Here is a 16,678-nt window from a genome sequence, read left to right as displayed (position 1 = left end):
TGCCCGTTCGAAACTACACTATGGGTGCATTGTTTATGCATCTGCACGTGCGTCCCTCTTACTCCGTCTCAATACTATCCATAATTGTGGCGTCTGTTTGGCCATTGGCGCCTTTTACACTAGCCTGGTTTAGAGTATGAATGCAGAAGATGCTGAACTACCACTGTCCTGAATGAGATTTTCACTCTGCAGCGGAGTGTGCGCTGATATGAAACTTCCTCGCATATTAAAACTGTGTGCCGGACCGAGACTCGAACTCGCGACCTCTGCCTTTTCGCAGGCAAGTGCTCTACCGACTGAGTTCCCCAAGCACTACTCACGACCCGTCCTCACACGTTCGGTTCTACCTGTACCTCGTCTCCATATCAGCGCACACTCCGCTGCAGAGTGACAATCTCATTCTGGAAACATCTCCCAGGCTGGAGCTAAGCCATGTCTCCGCTATATCCTTTCTTCCAGGAGTGCTAGTTCTGCAAGGTTCGCTGAAGACTTTCTGTGAAGTTTGGAAGGTGGGAGCCGAGGTACTGGAAGAAGTGAAGCTGTGAGGACCGGTCATGAGTCGTGCTTGGGTAGCTCAGTCGGTAGAGCACTTGCCCGCGAAATGCAAAGGTCCCGAATTCGAGTCTCGGTCCAGCACACAGTTTTAATCTGCTAGGAAGTAGCCCTGTCCTACCGCCGTGACTTTCTTCTTAGCAGGTATGCATGCCGTTTGACTGCCATGCGTAGCCACCCATCCTATGCCTCCTTCTTCGATGAATCCTTTGATCGCCAGTATGGAACGTGACCCTCTTCTCTGTTACCTCCAGGAGTTCGCTTTCGGCTCTTGCTCCGTCAACTTAACTTCACGCTACGTGCAACTTTCCCGGTGGGTGTGATCCCTTCACCAACTTGGCTTCGTGTGGCGGTACGTGTTCACCTTGGCCTTCATTCGCTTCCCAATGACACTACACCAGCCTCGCTCTATCGCCTTCAGTTTCACGACCTTCGCATGGAACTTCGTGATCGCACCTTTGTGTACACTGATGGCTCTCGGACTGACCTTAGTGTCCGGTGTGCCTTCGTCATTGATGCCGAGGTTTGTCGGTATCAGCTACCGGCACACTGCCCAATATTTTCAGCAGACCTCTTTGCCCTGTATCAGACCATGGAGTATATCCGGCGCTACAGGGTTTTCAATTTCGTTATCTGCTCAGACTCTCTCAGAGCCCTTAAAAGCCTCTGTGCGCTGTACACTGCCCATCCCTCAGTGCAAAAAGTCTCACTTGCTCACTCTTAATGGAGCCATTGTGATGTTTCTGTGGGTTCCTGGTCACGTCGGTCTGTCAGGAAACAAGGCTGCTGACACTTACGCCAAAGCTGCAGCCCCTGTACCTCAGCGCACTATTCCCTCCGACGACCTCTGTGTTGCCGTCTGTCAGGAGGTGGTGTCACTTTGGCATCCTCCCTTCATAGGAATAAGCTCCAGGTTATTAAGCCTCTCCCAGCGGCCTGGAAGACCTTCTCTCGGCCCTTCCACCGCGAGGAGGTGAAAATGGCTGTGAGCGCTATGGGACTTAACTTCTGAGGTCATCAGTGTCCTAGAACTTAGAACTACTTAAACCTAACTAACTTAAGGACAGCACACCCATCCATGCCCGAGGCAGGATTCGAACCTGCGACCGTAGCAGTCGCGGGGCTCCAGACTGAAGCGCCTAGAACCGATCGGCAACACCGGCCGGTAATGTCTCATCACTTCGTACCACAGATCCCTCAGTTTTTACAGTTACAAGACACTCTTGTGTGCAGTTCCATTCTATTGATGAAATATGATCCTTTCCTTTCGCACACTAGGTCTCTCCTCTCGAATTTTTCTATCTAGAGCCGTTAGGTCAGACTACCAGTCCCCTGTTACTGTTTCACCTTCGTGTATGGAACTCCCCTCCTTCAATTTACGCCGTTAAGAAATTTTTTGTCAGTTATCAGAAGTCCTCGCGCACCTATACTTGCTGATCCACTCAATTTTACTTGCTAACCTATTTTTAACTATCAATTTGGCTTGTTGTCACAGTAACGTCAGCCAGTAGTATGGTTTGATGATTGGTGTGCATTAATGTATCTGTACCTCGCGTTGTAGTATTGTCTATATAAATGATTACTACCATAATTAATTTTTTTGCGTCAACAGTGTGATGATCTCTAGAGAGAAATAATGGAGAATACCGTGGCCTTTTCCTCTTTTGACGTGGTGTTCGCTATCTCTGGAGCTGAAGTACCAGCTTCTGTCCACGATTTCCATTGTTTTTTTGTAAAATTGGAAATTTCTGGTAAGGTCTTATGGGGCGAAACTGCTGAGGTCATCGGTCCCTAAGGTTACGCACTACATAATCTAACTTAAACTAACTTACACTAAGGACAACACACACACACACCCATGCCCGAGGGAGGACTCGAGCCTCCGACGGTAAGAGCCGTGCGGACCGTGACAAGGCGCCGTAGACCGCGCGGCTTGTTTTTATTTATTTATTTATTTTTCTTCCAGTGTTTGGTGATGAATGCGCGTTTCATCCATTTGCACATACCCATGCAGAAATCACTATGTTTTTACAAAACAACGCCAAACCGTGTTCGGAAATAGTCTTGTGAATTCGTTTCTGAATCGTCGTGAGGAGTTTTGGCACCCATCTTAACCTAAGCTCTTGGTCTCATGTGCAGTTCTTCTTGCAAAACGTAGCTATCGCCATATTCTGAATTCCCTAAATATGTGATAATTTCGTATAGCTTCGTACGCAGCATGTAATGCACTTTTTGCACTAGTTCTGTTGCGCTTGTATTCTTCGGACGACCTCCATGTGGATCGCCATAAATCTCACGACGCCCGCTAAAAGCCGTAGCAACCTCTAGGTGGGAAAAATTGTGCTGTGCTCTATGGGGGAGGCCAAGAACTTTTCAGAAAGTCTCGTATATAAAAGAGGGAAAAAGAATATTATACTGTTGAATTAACCCCTCTACGTATCCACTAAAGATCAACATTTAACCGATTGCTGCTGATGGGAAGCTCTTTACGCATCATGGCCTGAATTTTACTCAAAACTGGAAGGTCAGATTTATAAAAGCTGTTTGTGTAACATAATAAACTCTTTCGGTAACAACGTGAAGCTTCTTGAAATTATCTCACTCATTTCATACCAGCAATTTTATTTGTGTTTACTGTATCAGTAGTCATCATGTCAATGCAGTATTCGCCTTTAGTTACCTTTTTAAAGGAACGTCACAAACACTTGTTAAGTGAGAATCATCTTTTGTTCAAAGTGGAATAATACGTTTTGTGGACTGTATTTTCCATGAGCTAATCCCGCCAAGGAGCCTTGTAGTTATTTTTTACCACCTTTAGGAGAAATTCAGTTGCCAGTCGAAACGAGTTTACAGTGCAAAGAAGTACACCGAGCAACACAGTTAACGGATCATTTTTCCGAAACCCCGCCATTGTCTCCCATCGTGGCCCGTAAATATGAAATTCGATTCGAAGGTGTCTACAACCTTCCTCCGTAATCGTGAAACAGCGTGGAGCCCTGCGACATCACCCTCGGACTCTGCGATGCTTCAAATAACAAGTTGTCGACACATGCGGAAGAAATGGCCAGAGCTGAGAAGTACATGTGAGGTGTAAGGTGGGTTCATAATGTCACATTGGCGCCGAATTTCGCCGAAATTCTGCCGAACGCCACCGTAGATGTGTTGCATGGTGGGAAGATCTTCGGACCCCTTTTACTCACATTTCGCCTCTTCTTTTGATGCCTCCGCATTGTAGGTCAGAACCGCAGCGCCCAGCGGTGAAGTCTTGACCGAGGAAAACATTTCAGACACATCTCTGTTTAGAATCGACGCGAAAAGGACTTAGAGGCTGGCATAAAGAGCGTCAATAAGACCATCCCTTTCCTAGGGGCGTTGATTTCCGTAAATTTCGGGGTCGAGAACGACAGTTCACAGTGTGATGAGTAATAGGGCGACCTGCTTGACCACCTCTGACACTGCTGACACCCCACGGATGATTCATCCCTCCTATAACTGTGGGCGAACAAGCTCATTCACTATAATCGCATCTATTTAGAGTGCAGTGCGACCATAGTTCATACTCTGGTGCACGGGGTGGAACCACTAGGGACCATTCAAAAGCATACGACGAAATTTGAACGCGATCCGAAGCAGCAAATAGGTGCTTATGTCCTTACATTCCGCCTATTTCGCTCCCTCCAGTGGTGTGATCATGGAGGGGTGTGACACAGACACATACTTGAATAAAGGGGCAAAGAGTCTCTCTGAGACTCCCTAGTTTGTCAACAGCCTCGTTGTCACCTTCCCATCTTTGTAGAGAACTTTGAGAACTTTAAAAATGTATCTGTACAGAGAAAGTCTGCAAAGTAGTCCTGCAGGTTTGCAGACAGGCAAACCTCTCGACACCTCTGCGACTTCAGATGCCTACTAACAGGTGCAAGAGCAGCAGCGCAGGTTGCCTACAGGTTCATATGACTCGTCACGGCCTGCCTCTGTAAAGGTATATTTTTAATGCTCTCAAACAAAGCTGGCGTGGTAGGTATCGCCATATTATTCACGCACGTGAGAATCTCGCACCCCTCCATGATCACGCCACAAGAGGGCGCGGAACTCAAGGAGTGATAAAGCATAAGCCCCTTTTGCGGCTTCGGATCGAGTTCAAATTTCGTCGGACACTTTTGAACGGTTCCTAATGGTTTCACCCCGTACACCAGAGCAAAAATTGTGGTAGTGCTGCACTCGGAAGGCATGTGTTTACACTGAATGGAGTTGGTGGCCCGTGATGTCCATAGAGAAAGGTTGAATAGTCCATGGTAGTGTCAAACGTGGTCAAGAACGTAGTCCTATTACTCATCAGACGGCGAAATGCACGGAAATCAACGCCCCAAGGAAAGGTGTTTTGTTGACGCCCTTTATGTCATGCACCATGGCTTTTCCGTGTCTATTCTGAGCAGCGGCGTGTCTGAAATGTTTTCTTCGGCCAGCCATAAGAAAACGGTGTGATTTCAAAGCTGGGCGTCGCGGTTCTGACATCCATAGGGGAGACTTCAAAAGAAGGGCTGAAATGTGAGTAAAAGAAAATGTGACGACCCTCTCATTAGGTGACACACGCACGGCAGAGTTGGGCAAAATAGTGGTGAAATTTAGTGCCAATGTGACATCATTAATCCACCTTAGACCCCACGAGAACTTCTGAGCTCTGTTCTTTTTCTCGCATGTGTTGATGACGTCGCAGGGCGCCACGCTTTTGAACCATTACACAGGGATGGTTGTGGGCACCTTTGAGCCAAATTTCAAACTTGAGTGGCAGTGGGAGATAATTACGGGGTTTCCAAAAATCCATCCTTTGAAACTGTGTTGTACAATGTATTTCCACAAAAAAAAACACTATTTTAATTAACTTTATTTAACGAATTGGAAGAATACATCACCATTGCTCTGACGAAATCCATTTCAGGATTCATACAATCCACATCAAAATTTCTCGTTTGATTTAAATAATATTATATTATTCAGTTTTTATTTTCTGAATCTCTTTTTTTTTAATTTTTAGCCATTCTACCCTCATAACAATCCGGTTTAATGAACATACTATGAACATGACTTATTTCGATACAGAACCAGCGCACTGTGAGGTACTCCCATTTTTATTGCGTAGCAATAAATTTCCATACAGTTTGCATTCAGACCTATTTAAAATACAATTTGAACTGTTATTTGTATGGCTTGACTGGTGCCATAACAATGACTTCACAATCCATAATTTCAAAAGAAACCGCCACAGTTAAAAATTGGTAGACACAGTCAAGGGCAAGTCGATAACAGCGCGTCTTATTCGAGGTGCAGCAATATTATCATATGGAGTCCGCATGCTTAGCTGAGTGGTAACGTGCTCGCCTCCCACGCAAGCGGGCCCGGGTTCGGTTCCCGCCCGGGTTGGAGATTTTCTCCGCTCAGAGACTGGGTGTTGTGTTGTCCTCATCATCATTTCAGCCTTATCGCCGGCGCGCAAGTCGCCCACTGTGGCGTCGAATGAAATAAGACTAGCACGTAGCGGCCTACCTTCCTCGAATAGGGGCCTCCCGATCCACGATGCCATACGCTCATTTCATTTATCATATGCAGTACGATTATGCGAAGTATCTTCGTAATTATATGAGTTGCTCAAGGAGTACTTGTCTAACAGAACCCAGTACGTTATACTGAACGGGGAACGTTTCACAGAAGCAGAGGTAACACTGGGTGTGCTCAGAAGAATCAACGAGACCTGTAAGTTTTCTAGTTTACATAAACGATTTAGTATATACGATTAGCAGCACTATAAGATTGTTGGCTGACTATTACCGTAAGAAATTGCAGAAATACTTGGGCAAAATTCCTGCTTGGCTTAATGAATGGGAGTTCTCTCTGAATGTAGATAAATTTAAGTCCAATGGAAAGGGAGAGGGGCAGGGATGATAACGTGTCAGACTGAAGTGTACCATCTGTGTGAACCAGCGTTAGTACAGAAGTCTGCATGTAACCTAATCTAGCGTCGATTACTAATTTTTTTTCGAGTTTGCTTTTGTATCCTCTCATAAGCTACACTTACAAACAGTTTTGCATATGGTGAACATAGTATGATGGACTTGTAACAAGAACTCACTTGTTTATATGTACTCTTAGTAGTAGTAGCAGTAGTAGTAGTAGTAGTAGTAGCTTTATTCATCTGTAGATCTGTTTTCACAAGGATATAGGATATGTCAAAGTATTTACAAGTGTAGATCAATTTAAAATAAGCTAATTCGTACACACACACACACACACACACACACACACACACACACACACACACACACACATATATATATATATATATATATATATATATAGTTAGAGACAATCATTAGATTTACGCCTGGTATACAATACTTTTTTTACAAATAACTTATTAAATAATGTAATGCCACACTGTTCACTCATATCTTACTATCTGTCACTGCACACACTATACACACATTGTTTCATAACACTTCACTCACTACACACACACACACACTGGTGATCTCTGGGCCATTTTCTGAACCGAAACTTCCCATTTGCTATCCTGAAAAACTGAGTCAGCATCCCTCCATAATGAGTGAGATGTTGAGCTCAGAAAGAGGAAGAGGTATTAGTATTGTGCTATGCATAGCTTGGGGGGTAAGTATTTCTAGAAAGGAAAAAAGAATGAAAAAAACAAAGTGAAGGTGTTATGTGGAATGTTGGATGTTTTATAATCATCATCATTATTATTATTATTATTTATTTGTATAACATTTTTTTATAAAACCCCTTCTCTGTTTTATCTAAGTAATCCTTCAATGTATAAAATGTATTGCATAACAGGTACTTTTTAGCTGCCTTTTTAAATAAGTGAATTTTTACAATTTCTTTAATCTTTTTTGGTAATTTATTGTACAGTTTTATTCCTTGGTAGAAAATGCTGTTTTGAGTTTTATATTTTTTCTTGGTAAATGTAAGTTGAGTCTATCTCTTGTTGCATGGTCATGGCTCAAATGGCTCTGAGCATTATGGGACTTAACATCTATGGTCATCAGTCCCCTAGAACCTAGAACTACTTAAACCTAACTAACCTAAGGACATCACACAACACCCAGTCATCACGAGGCAGAGAAAATCCCTGACCCCGCCGGGAATCGAACCCGGGAACCCGGGCGTGGGAAGGGCATGGTCATGGACAGAGCTGTTTGTGCAGTAATTACCAATGTTATTTTTGATGTGTACAACTGACTGGTAAATGTATTCACATGGAGCAGTTAAAATCCCCAGTGTTTTGAACAGATCTTTACAATGAGCTCGACTAGTATTGTTGGTTGTTATTCTTAAGGCTCTTCCCTGGAGATTGAAAATTGTGTACATATTTTGTGCATTTGTTCCCCAAAAAAGAATGCCATAGCTAAGAATTGAGTGTACATATGAATAATATGCAACTAAAAGACACTGCATGTTACACACTGATGATAGGATTCTAACGGCATAACATGCTGATGACATTCTGTTTGTAAGTAGCTTTGTGTGTTCACACCACTTCAACTGAGAATCAATATTCATTCCTAGAAATTTTGCATTTGTTACACAGTCTATAGAGGTGCCATCTACATTTAATTTAACAATTCGTACAGGCAGATAGTACTACAACAATGCAAAACAAACCTTCAGGTGGAAATTATAGTCGCATTGAGCAGCGGCTGCTTCTGTGAGGACGCGAGCGCGATCCTACTGGCGCCGCTTGTGCGCGAGGTTAAAAAAATAAATAAATAAAAATAAATAAATAAATAAATAAAAATTTCAAATGTGTGTGAAATCTTATGGGACTTAACTGCTAAGGTCATCAGTCCCTAAGCTTACACACTACTTAACCTAAATTATCCTAAGGACAAACACACACACCCATGCCCGAGGGAGGACTCGAACCTCCGACGGGACCAGCCGCTCAGTCCATGACTGCAGCGCCCAAGACCGCTCGGCTAATCCCGCGCGGCTGGTCCTCGTCGTATCATCTTTGTTTGGTTGTGTGTTCCATTTAAGTAATTCTGTGTATGTTAGTTTCTATAAAACTTGTTTGCTGTTTGTTGTCTGGCATATGTTGACAGCCTTGTATCAGCAGCGGTTGACGCGTTGCTGTTTTGTTAGTCCGGGACAGTGACGCGTTTTTCCTCTTCGGCGGCTTTCCCGTCATCGTACGAGGCCTAAGTATTGGCAGTCCACACTCGCTTCTGCAGATCTCCCGCTCCAGCCTCAAGTTAAGTAGTTTATTGTCATTCTTTTGGTATCGTGCCACTGCGGGGGTGTCGCAAGATTAGGACTTGGTTTTAATGTTTTGCAGGTGTTATTTACCCAGTGTTTCTATTACTGTAAGGTCGTTGTGAGCGTGCGATGAAAGCCGCTGGGCAAACTGAGCAATGAGTTTCTTGATTTCTTTGAAATGAGGGTTTAACTGTCATTATCGTTTTAATAGTGATTAAGAGCCCGGTAGTTTAAGTACTTGATTTGTGTGTAACAGCCTTGTGGCTAATCAGTGAAGTGTTAAATTATATTCAAGCCCTTGAGGGATTAGGAGATGCATGCATTCTAATGTCATTTATGAATGGTAGAGAATCCCGAACTGAGTATCTTATATTAGTAACAAATGGTCGGAAATGACATTCTGCGTCTTTGTGGATGTAAACTGGTACTCACTACTGGGGTAAGGTTACCTGGGAGTGAAAGAACTGGGGCAAATATGGGTTGAACATCATTCGTATGGAGATTTTTATTAACTCTTGTCAGCAACGTGACTTTATTAACCAGGCCAACAGGACCTTGATATATTAAGACAGAGTTGTTAAATAAAATGACTTAAGAACAATTACTGATAATCGATCAAAAATTTATCAAACACTCCATTGAGATCAAACAACAAAAGGTTATAGTCCTCACACGAATACTTGCTCTCAGCTCTCCAAAAGTCATTCTTGGAAACATAAAGTACGAAAATTTCAATTTACAACAAATGTTGTTCTCTTTCCAAAAATATGGATATCTTGTTTGCCAATGGTTACTATTTTTGAACTATTTACATCAATTTTTAATTAGAGCAGCAAGATAATATTTAAGCTATTGAAGTTACATACTTATCTCTCCAAAGGGTCTGAGAAAACAGTCTTCGAATAGTCAGTCCACGAACATTTCTTGAATGGACTTGACTAAAATGCAAGAATAATTGAGGTTTAGCTGAAAAAAAGAGAGATCATTAAAAGAAAAAGAAAAAAAATGAAATGTTCGATATGAAACAACCACACGCCGTGCAATGTGGTCCGGACGAACGGACTTGAAATTACTTACGGCGGGCCCGATACGCTGTTCACCACGCCCCTCCTTTCCCAAGCAACGAGTGGGGACGCGCCCCAGAGCACAGACGTACGATGACAGCCTGATGAACAGGGAAGCAATTTTTAAGTAAACCAAGTAAAAACAGAAAGAAGTCTTTTCAGAGTTGAAGACGTTCAGTGGCCAACTGACATTCAGCTTTAAATCACCCCATGAAGTGGAAAATTTAAATACGTAAGCCACGCGGGACGGAAAACATAGGTGAAGGAAAGATGCGAACGGTTGGCTAGTGGACCCCACCTATGTAAAAACAAGCCTGGCCTGGAAGTATAACCCACCAAAATACATGCAACAAGATTTGTGCGGTAAGGCGCATAAGCTAGTGGCTCCAAATAACTTAAGCAAGCGACGTGGCGATTTAATGCAAAATGTGCCAGAGAAAAAATACTTTGAACGTCCTGAATAACGACGCGTTAAACATTAAAGCAATTTACAAAACGCCAATAATTTGAAACACACCATTAAATGACAACATATCAGTTACCAAGTGGAAACTATTATTGATACGAGCGACACGCTCCTCAAATCGCCTGGCCAGACATAGGAACAGAGAATAACAGAAGGCCGAACCGAATCCGATATACAATCATACTCATAAATTAAGGATAATTGGAGAATGTGGTGCCACAAAACATGGCACTACACAAAACTAGCGCTAATAGCATAGGCACATAGGGAACACACACGACACAGATCTGTAAGTACACGGTATTGGTGATAAGGTGAGAAAACCGTCCCAAAACACATGTGCTACAAAACGCCACTGTTCCCTGCGCATGTACCCCGACATCAATATGGGGTATTAGCACCATGCACATGTACACAGGCCGCACAATTGGTTGGCATACTCTGGTTCATGTAGTCGAGCAGCTGCTGGGGTATAGCTTCCCTTTCTTGCACCAGTGCCTGTCGAAGCTCCTGAAGTGTCCTAGGGGTTTGAAAACGTGCAGCGATCCTTCGACCGAGAGCATCCCACACGTGCTCGATGGGGTATAGGTCTGGAGAACAGGCAGGCCACTCCATTCGCCTGATATCTTCTGTTTCAAGGTACTCCTCCACGATGGCAGCTCGGTGGGGCTGTGCGTTATCATCCATCAGGAGGAAGGTGGGACCCACTGTACCCCTGAAAGGCGGACATCCTGGTGCAAAATCACGCCCGATACACCTGACCTATTACAGTTCCTCTGTCAAAGACACGCAGAGGTGTACGTGCACCAATCATAATCCCACCCCACACCATCAAACCACGACCTCCATACAGGTCCCTTTCAAGGACACTGAGGTGTTGGTATCTGGTTCCTGGTTCACGCCAGATGAAAACCGGGTGAGAATCACTGTTCAGACTATACCTGGACTCGTCCGTGAACATAACCTGGGACCAATGTTCCCATGACCATGTTCTTGACACCAGGCTTTGCAGGCTCTCCTGTGACCAGGGGGCAGTGGAATGCACTTTGCAGGTCTCCGGGCGAATAAACCATGTCTGTTCCGTCGTCTGAGACTGTGTGTCTGGAGACAACTGTTCCAGTGGCTGCGGTAAGGTCCCGTGCAAGGCTACCTGCAGTACTCCGTGGTTGTCTGCTGGCACTGATGGTGAGATATCGGTCTTGTACACTGTGGACGTCCCGTACTGTAGCACCTGGACACGTTTCCTGCCCGCAGGAATCGTTGCCATAATGTTGAGATCACACTTTTTGGCACACGGAGGGCCCGTGCTACGACCTGCTGTGTTTGACCAGCCTCCAGTTGCCCTAGTATTCTACCCCTGATAACGTCATCAATATCTGTTCTCTGAGCCATTTTCAACACACAGTCACCATTAGCACATCTGAAAACGTCTGCACACTTACTCGCTGCACCATACTCTGACATGCACCAACACACCTCTGCGTATGTGGACTGCTACCAGCGCCACCGTGCGACGACCGCAGGTCAAATGCACCGCATGGCCATACCCCGAGGTGTTTTATACCGGAAAACCGCCCACCAGAGCGTTGTTTCACCATGTATCAGCATTATCCTTAATTAATGAGCATGAGTGTAGAAGCATCAGGGCGCAAACACGTGCAGGAAGCGAACTAGTCACATTTATCACGCTCACAGTGGAGAACAAGATCAATCTTTACGAACGCCGCGAGCTCTCGGCACTGCAGCAACGAATTAAAAACAGCTCACTGAGTATACAAAGCTGCTGTGCGATGACTTGTAGTCACCAGAAGTCGTGTGGACGACAACGACCCACTGCTTGTCTCCAGACATGGTCGACCAGAGGAATAATGTATTGACTCCCATTTGGTGCACGTCCCTCGTGTCCAGAAGATGCTCAGCCAGAGCAACTTGGAAGCCACATGGACGGTAGAAGAAACAGCGGGCCCGTTGCCCCACAGGCCAGCACTGTCTGAGCTGCTTTACTCACTGCCTCTATCCGGAAAGCGGTGTCAAAGGTGAAAGGTGGTGGTGCCTTTTGGGCAGGCTACTGCTGTGGTAATACCAGCCAGGCACATCCCCTGTCATTTTGTTTCGGTGATTATCACACAATTTCATTCACCTTTGGTGTATCTAAATATTCCCTCATTGATACTAATCTGATAGACTATTATGGTTAGGGTGGGTGAACCACTGATTGATCTCACAATACCAGCATGGCTTGAGTAGCAGTACTAGAATTAAACTCGGGTATAGAGACAGAGTTTTGGACGCTGGAGGTGACCATTGCATTAGGGGCAGCTTTAGAAGTTTCCCGAGCAGCAGGCCAGTTCATTGATTCCTTGGGAGTCACCGAAATGGGCAGTGGGCCTGGCAGGGTAGTGGTTTATGGGCCACCATAGAGACGGGCAAACTCGTTCATCCTTGGGAACTAGTTCACTGCTGATCATTCTTTTTTGGGAACCGTTCATACTCGTTCACCGTTCATTTGTGCTTGGTATATGGTTCTTATGAAAAACTGAGAACTAGTAGTGTAGGTTACTGGAGGGCACCAAGAGAGGGCACTTGCCTCCCCCCCCCCCCCCCCCTGGAGTATAGAGTTTTTATTCATTACTGAGTTCTTACACACTTTCAGAAGTAATTTCTGTGATTCTGCAGCACCTCTCGTTTAGCGAACTGTAGCCTTGTATGGTTGATCGCAGGGAAATAATATAGGGTGGCGCACGGAAAACCGGCCTCGAGTACAGACTGCTCGCCAATTACGGACGATGTGTTGCCTGTTACGAGCAGATGCAATAAACAGACAAACATGTAATAACTAGGCAGTGAAGAAATAACAAGCTAATGCAAGCAACAATTGCGGAACAATCGCTGACGGTGTGTAGAGAGCTGGAGAAGAGAGCATCAAAATCTCACGCGACGCGCATGGGCTATAGCTCATGTAGTCTTCTAAACCCGTTGGTGGCTGTTTCCCAACTTTATAGACCATAAGTGTCTTGTATAAAATTCTTCATTTCGACTTCCACTGCACAGCTATGCTACGTTGTAAACAATAATCGTTTACACCCTATATATACTTCACGTTGTCTCTGAGTTCGTAGGCGAAGTAGAGACTTTATGGAAGCATAAAATAAAATGTGGTTTTCTCATACTTGCGTCACACGCTTAGTAAAAATTAGGTTTTTATGTTGCATTATTAAAGTTAATGCAGCAATAATAATAATAATTAAGTTCGCAGTAGTGAAGTTTTTGGTTTGAAAGTTGCTCCTGGACAAATGTTTTTGAGATAATAAGTAAATACGATTTTATGGCAATCTATGTCTTTTCAGATGGAGAGGCACCGCTTTTCCCACTGAGCCAAAATGACCCACAACCCACTTTTTTTTTTTTCAAAGAAACCAAACTAGCAGGTAATGCAAATTGGAAACAACCAAACTTGAAAATAATTAGAGCCTTCCAAAATGTAATGTTTTGTGTATGAAAGATACACGAAAACCGTTTTATATGAATTTTCTTACACTAGAAATTAAGCAAATTATTGAAAGTTAGCTGCTAAATCAAGTCGATGAAACTAAAAAATATATGAATAAAAAAAAAAACTTGCCTTGTTACAAGTATGTCTTCTGCTGTTCATCGATATAATGAAGTGAGCTGATATGCCCTTTTGTTACCTGAATAGACGTACCTATTACATACAACGTAATTTTTATGTAATTTACGTAACTATAAAATACTTTTTGATTACCGGTCGTGGACCCTGAATAGCCAGAACCAAGCGCAAGAACAGTTTGGAACACATGTAAAATAGGCGAACGCAGTGAACGAAACGAACAACTGGATACTGAACTAACTAGGAGCAGTCGGCAGTGGAACTTCAGACAGGTGGTCATGCGAAGAACGACGAGTGCGGCAGAGGGAGACCGAGACTGAGACGAGCACGCGACCGAGGCTGGAACGAGAACTGCCGAAGTGACCGCCGCGACCGAAGTGAACTAGTGAACTATGAACCGATCGTTCCTCGTTCCCGGGAACTATAAGTAGACCGCCGCGACCGAAGTGAACTATGAACCGATCATTCCTTGGAATTCGTTCCTCGGTCCTTTCGTTCATCTAGGTGAACCGTTGCTTTGCACCCGTTCGTTCGCGAACTACCCATCTCTAGGCCACCATTGTGGCGGTCGGCAAGCAATAGGGTGGGAACGCTGTGGCTGGATGCGAAATGACACTTCTTCAGAAATTGGCGGCGCCGGACATCTACGCTCCGGCCTAACTGCTTTATTAGCGAGTGGACGTCGTGTGGGAGTCTGGTCTCCTTATTCGTGTGCAGGTCCAGGTAAAGCAGCGTCGAGCTGCTGCCCAGCTAATGTGTTTATTACAAGACCAGCGTACCTTGTGGGTAAGGTCGACGGATGTCTCCGGATGTCGCGTTTCTTAGACGTCGCGGCGTCCCTCCAAAACGGCGCCCACTTAATCGTTTTATGGACGAGACTGAGCTTGTTTTCACTAGGAAGCTTCCTTCATCTTGTGAAATGAGTCAGGGGTTTGGCTGCAGGACACCCAGGCATTGTGTGCTGTTTTTTCGGAGAACAGAATGTGTACTTCACTGCAGTGACTGGTTGAGGAAGATCGGGTCTCCTTGCTAGAAAACATGGTTGGAATGGTAACCACTGCTGGGCCATAATAGATTTATTCGAGAACGTGGGGGGAGGGGGGGAAGGCTGTTTTTCGGAAGGTTTTCAGCAAAAGGGAGAGGCGGGACTGGCTTCTTTACTGTCACAGAGTACAGTCGCTAGAGTTCTTCTTTTTCTATGGAGAGAGCAGCTAGTTGTAAAGACGTCTGGACACTCGGGCGAAACTTTATATTTTCGCGGAAGTGAGATAACCACCGGCGGATGTGGGGTCTTCCGCAGTACGATGTAGCCGCAGCGCCCGCACGCAAATGACAGCATCTCGTCTTTCACCGGCTAGCTCAGTAATGTTGCGCAGCTTCGGCAAGTACGGAAGCCTATCAATCGTTTTCATGACCATCTTATTTCATAGCAGCCTTGTACTCGCAGTAGTCACTCCCAGTGTCCATTGGATTGTTAATTATATTTTGACTTGAGAGTCCAGTCAGTGCAACGATACATCAGAGTGTATTTGCCTACATTGGCATCCTTCCACTCACAGTAACCAGTCTCATTTACACGTAAATTCCAGTTAGGCTCCCCAGATCTATTGCCAACCAACCTGAGTTCGTGTTAATGAAATGTTACACAGTTGAAGTTTCTGTTTATATGTTTATTCTCACTTGACCTTGATATTAGTTAGTAAATCTCTTTGTGATACTGTAGATCCTTGTTGTTAATTTTTCAACGACACCCGTTCTCATTCAAAAATGGTTCAAATGGCTCTGAGCACTATGGGACTCAACTGCTGAGGTCATAAGTCCCCTAGAACTTAGAACTACTTAAACCTAACTAACCTAAGGACAACACACACATCCATGCCCGAGGCAGGATTCGAACCTGCGACCGTAGCGGTCGCGCGGTTCCAGACTGTAACGCCAGAACCGCTCGGCCACCAGCGGCCGGCCGTTCTCATTCCCTTCGATGTCATTTATTTTGTTGTGGGTTTGAAGGAATTAAATTAATTTTATGTCAAGTTATCGAACCCAGGGGCGAATCACACTGGGGGCACTAGTCAGAATTCCTTGCGATATTGATAACTGTGGCACCTCTTGGGTGTGGTGATTACGATTTTTTAGTCGTTTGCCAGACGGAGAATTCCCGCCACCATAGGCTAGCTTGCAACGGCATTCGTGGCAAACATGCCGCGGCCACTTCACAGCAAAGATTGTGTTCCGGGAGACGTGGCGCGTGCTATGGGTCGCGCAACAATTCATGAACAGCTCTGTATAAGAAATCTGCTTGTATCAAATATATATCTTAATTTGAGGAAGAAAATTTTCAGAATTTACGCACGTAAAACAGCGTCATATTTCCGAGAATAATGGCCTTTGGGAAAACCAGATAATAACAGATATGAAGCGTTTGAGTTGTGGTGCTATTGAATGAAGTTGGAAATTAGGTGGACTAAAACGAAATGAAGAAGTTCTTCGCAGAATCGCCGAGAAAAGAACGCTGAAAACATTGGCTAGAGGGAGGGACGAGATGAGAGGATGTGTGGTTAGACATGAAGGGATATAAGGGTACACTGGAGGAGCCTCCCCACATATTCTCCGTAAATTAATCATCCTTACCGTGGGCAACGTTGGTATCATGCCAACGCAAATCCTTCAACCACCAGGAGACATCACAGAGGAAAGAAA

This window comes from Schistocerca nitens, chromosome 2, assembly GCF_023898315.1.
Source record: "Schistocerca nitens isolate TAMUIC-IGC-003100 chromosome 2, iqSchNite1.1, whole genome shotgun sequence".
Classification (NCBI taxonomy): Eukaryota; Metazoa; Arthropoda; class Insecta; order Orthoptera; family Acrididae; genus Schistocerca; species Schistocerca nitens.
This window is presented reverse-complemented; position numbering follows the sequence as displayed.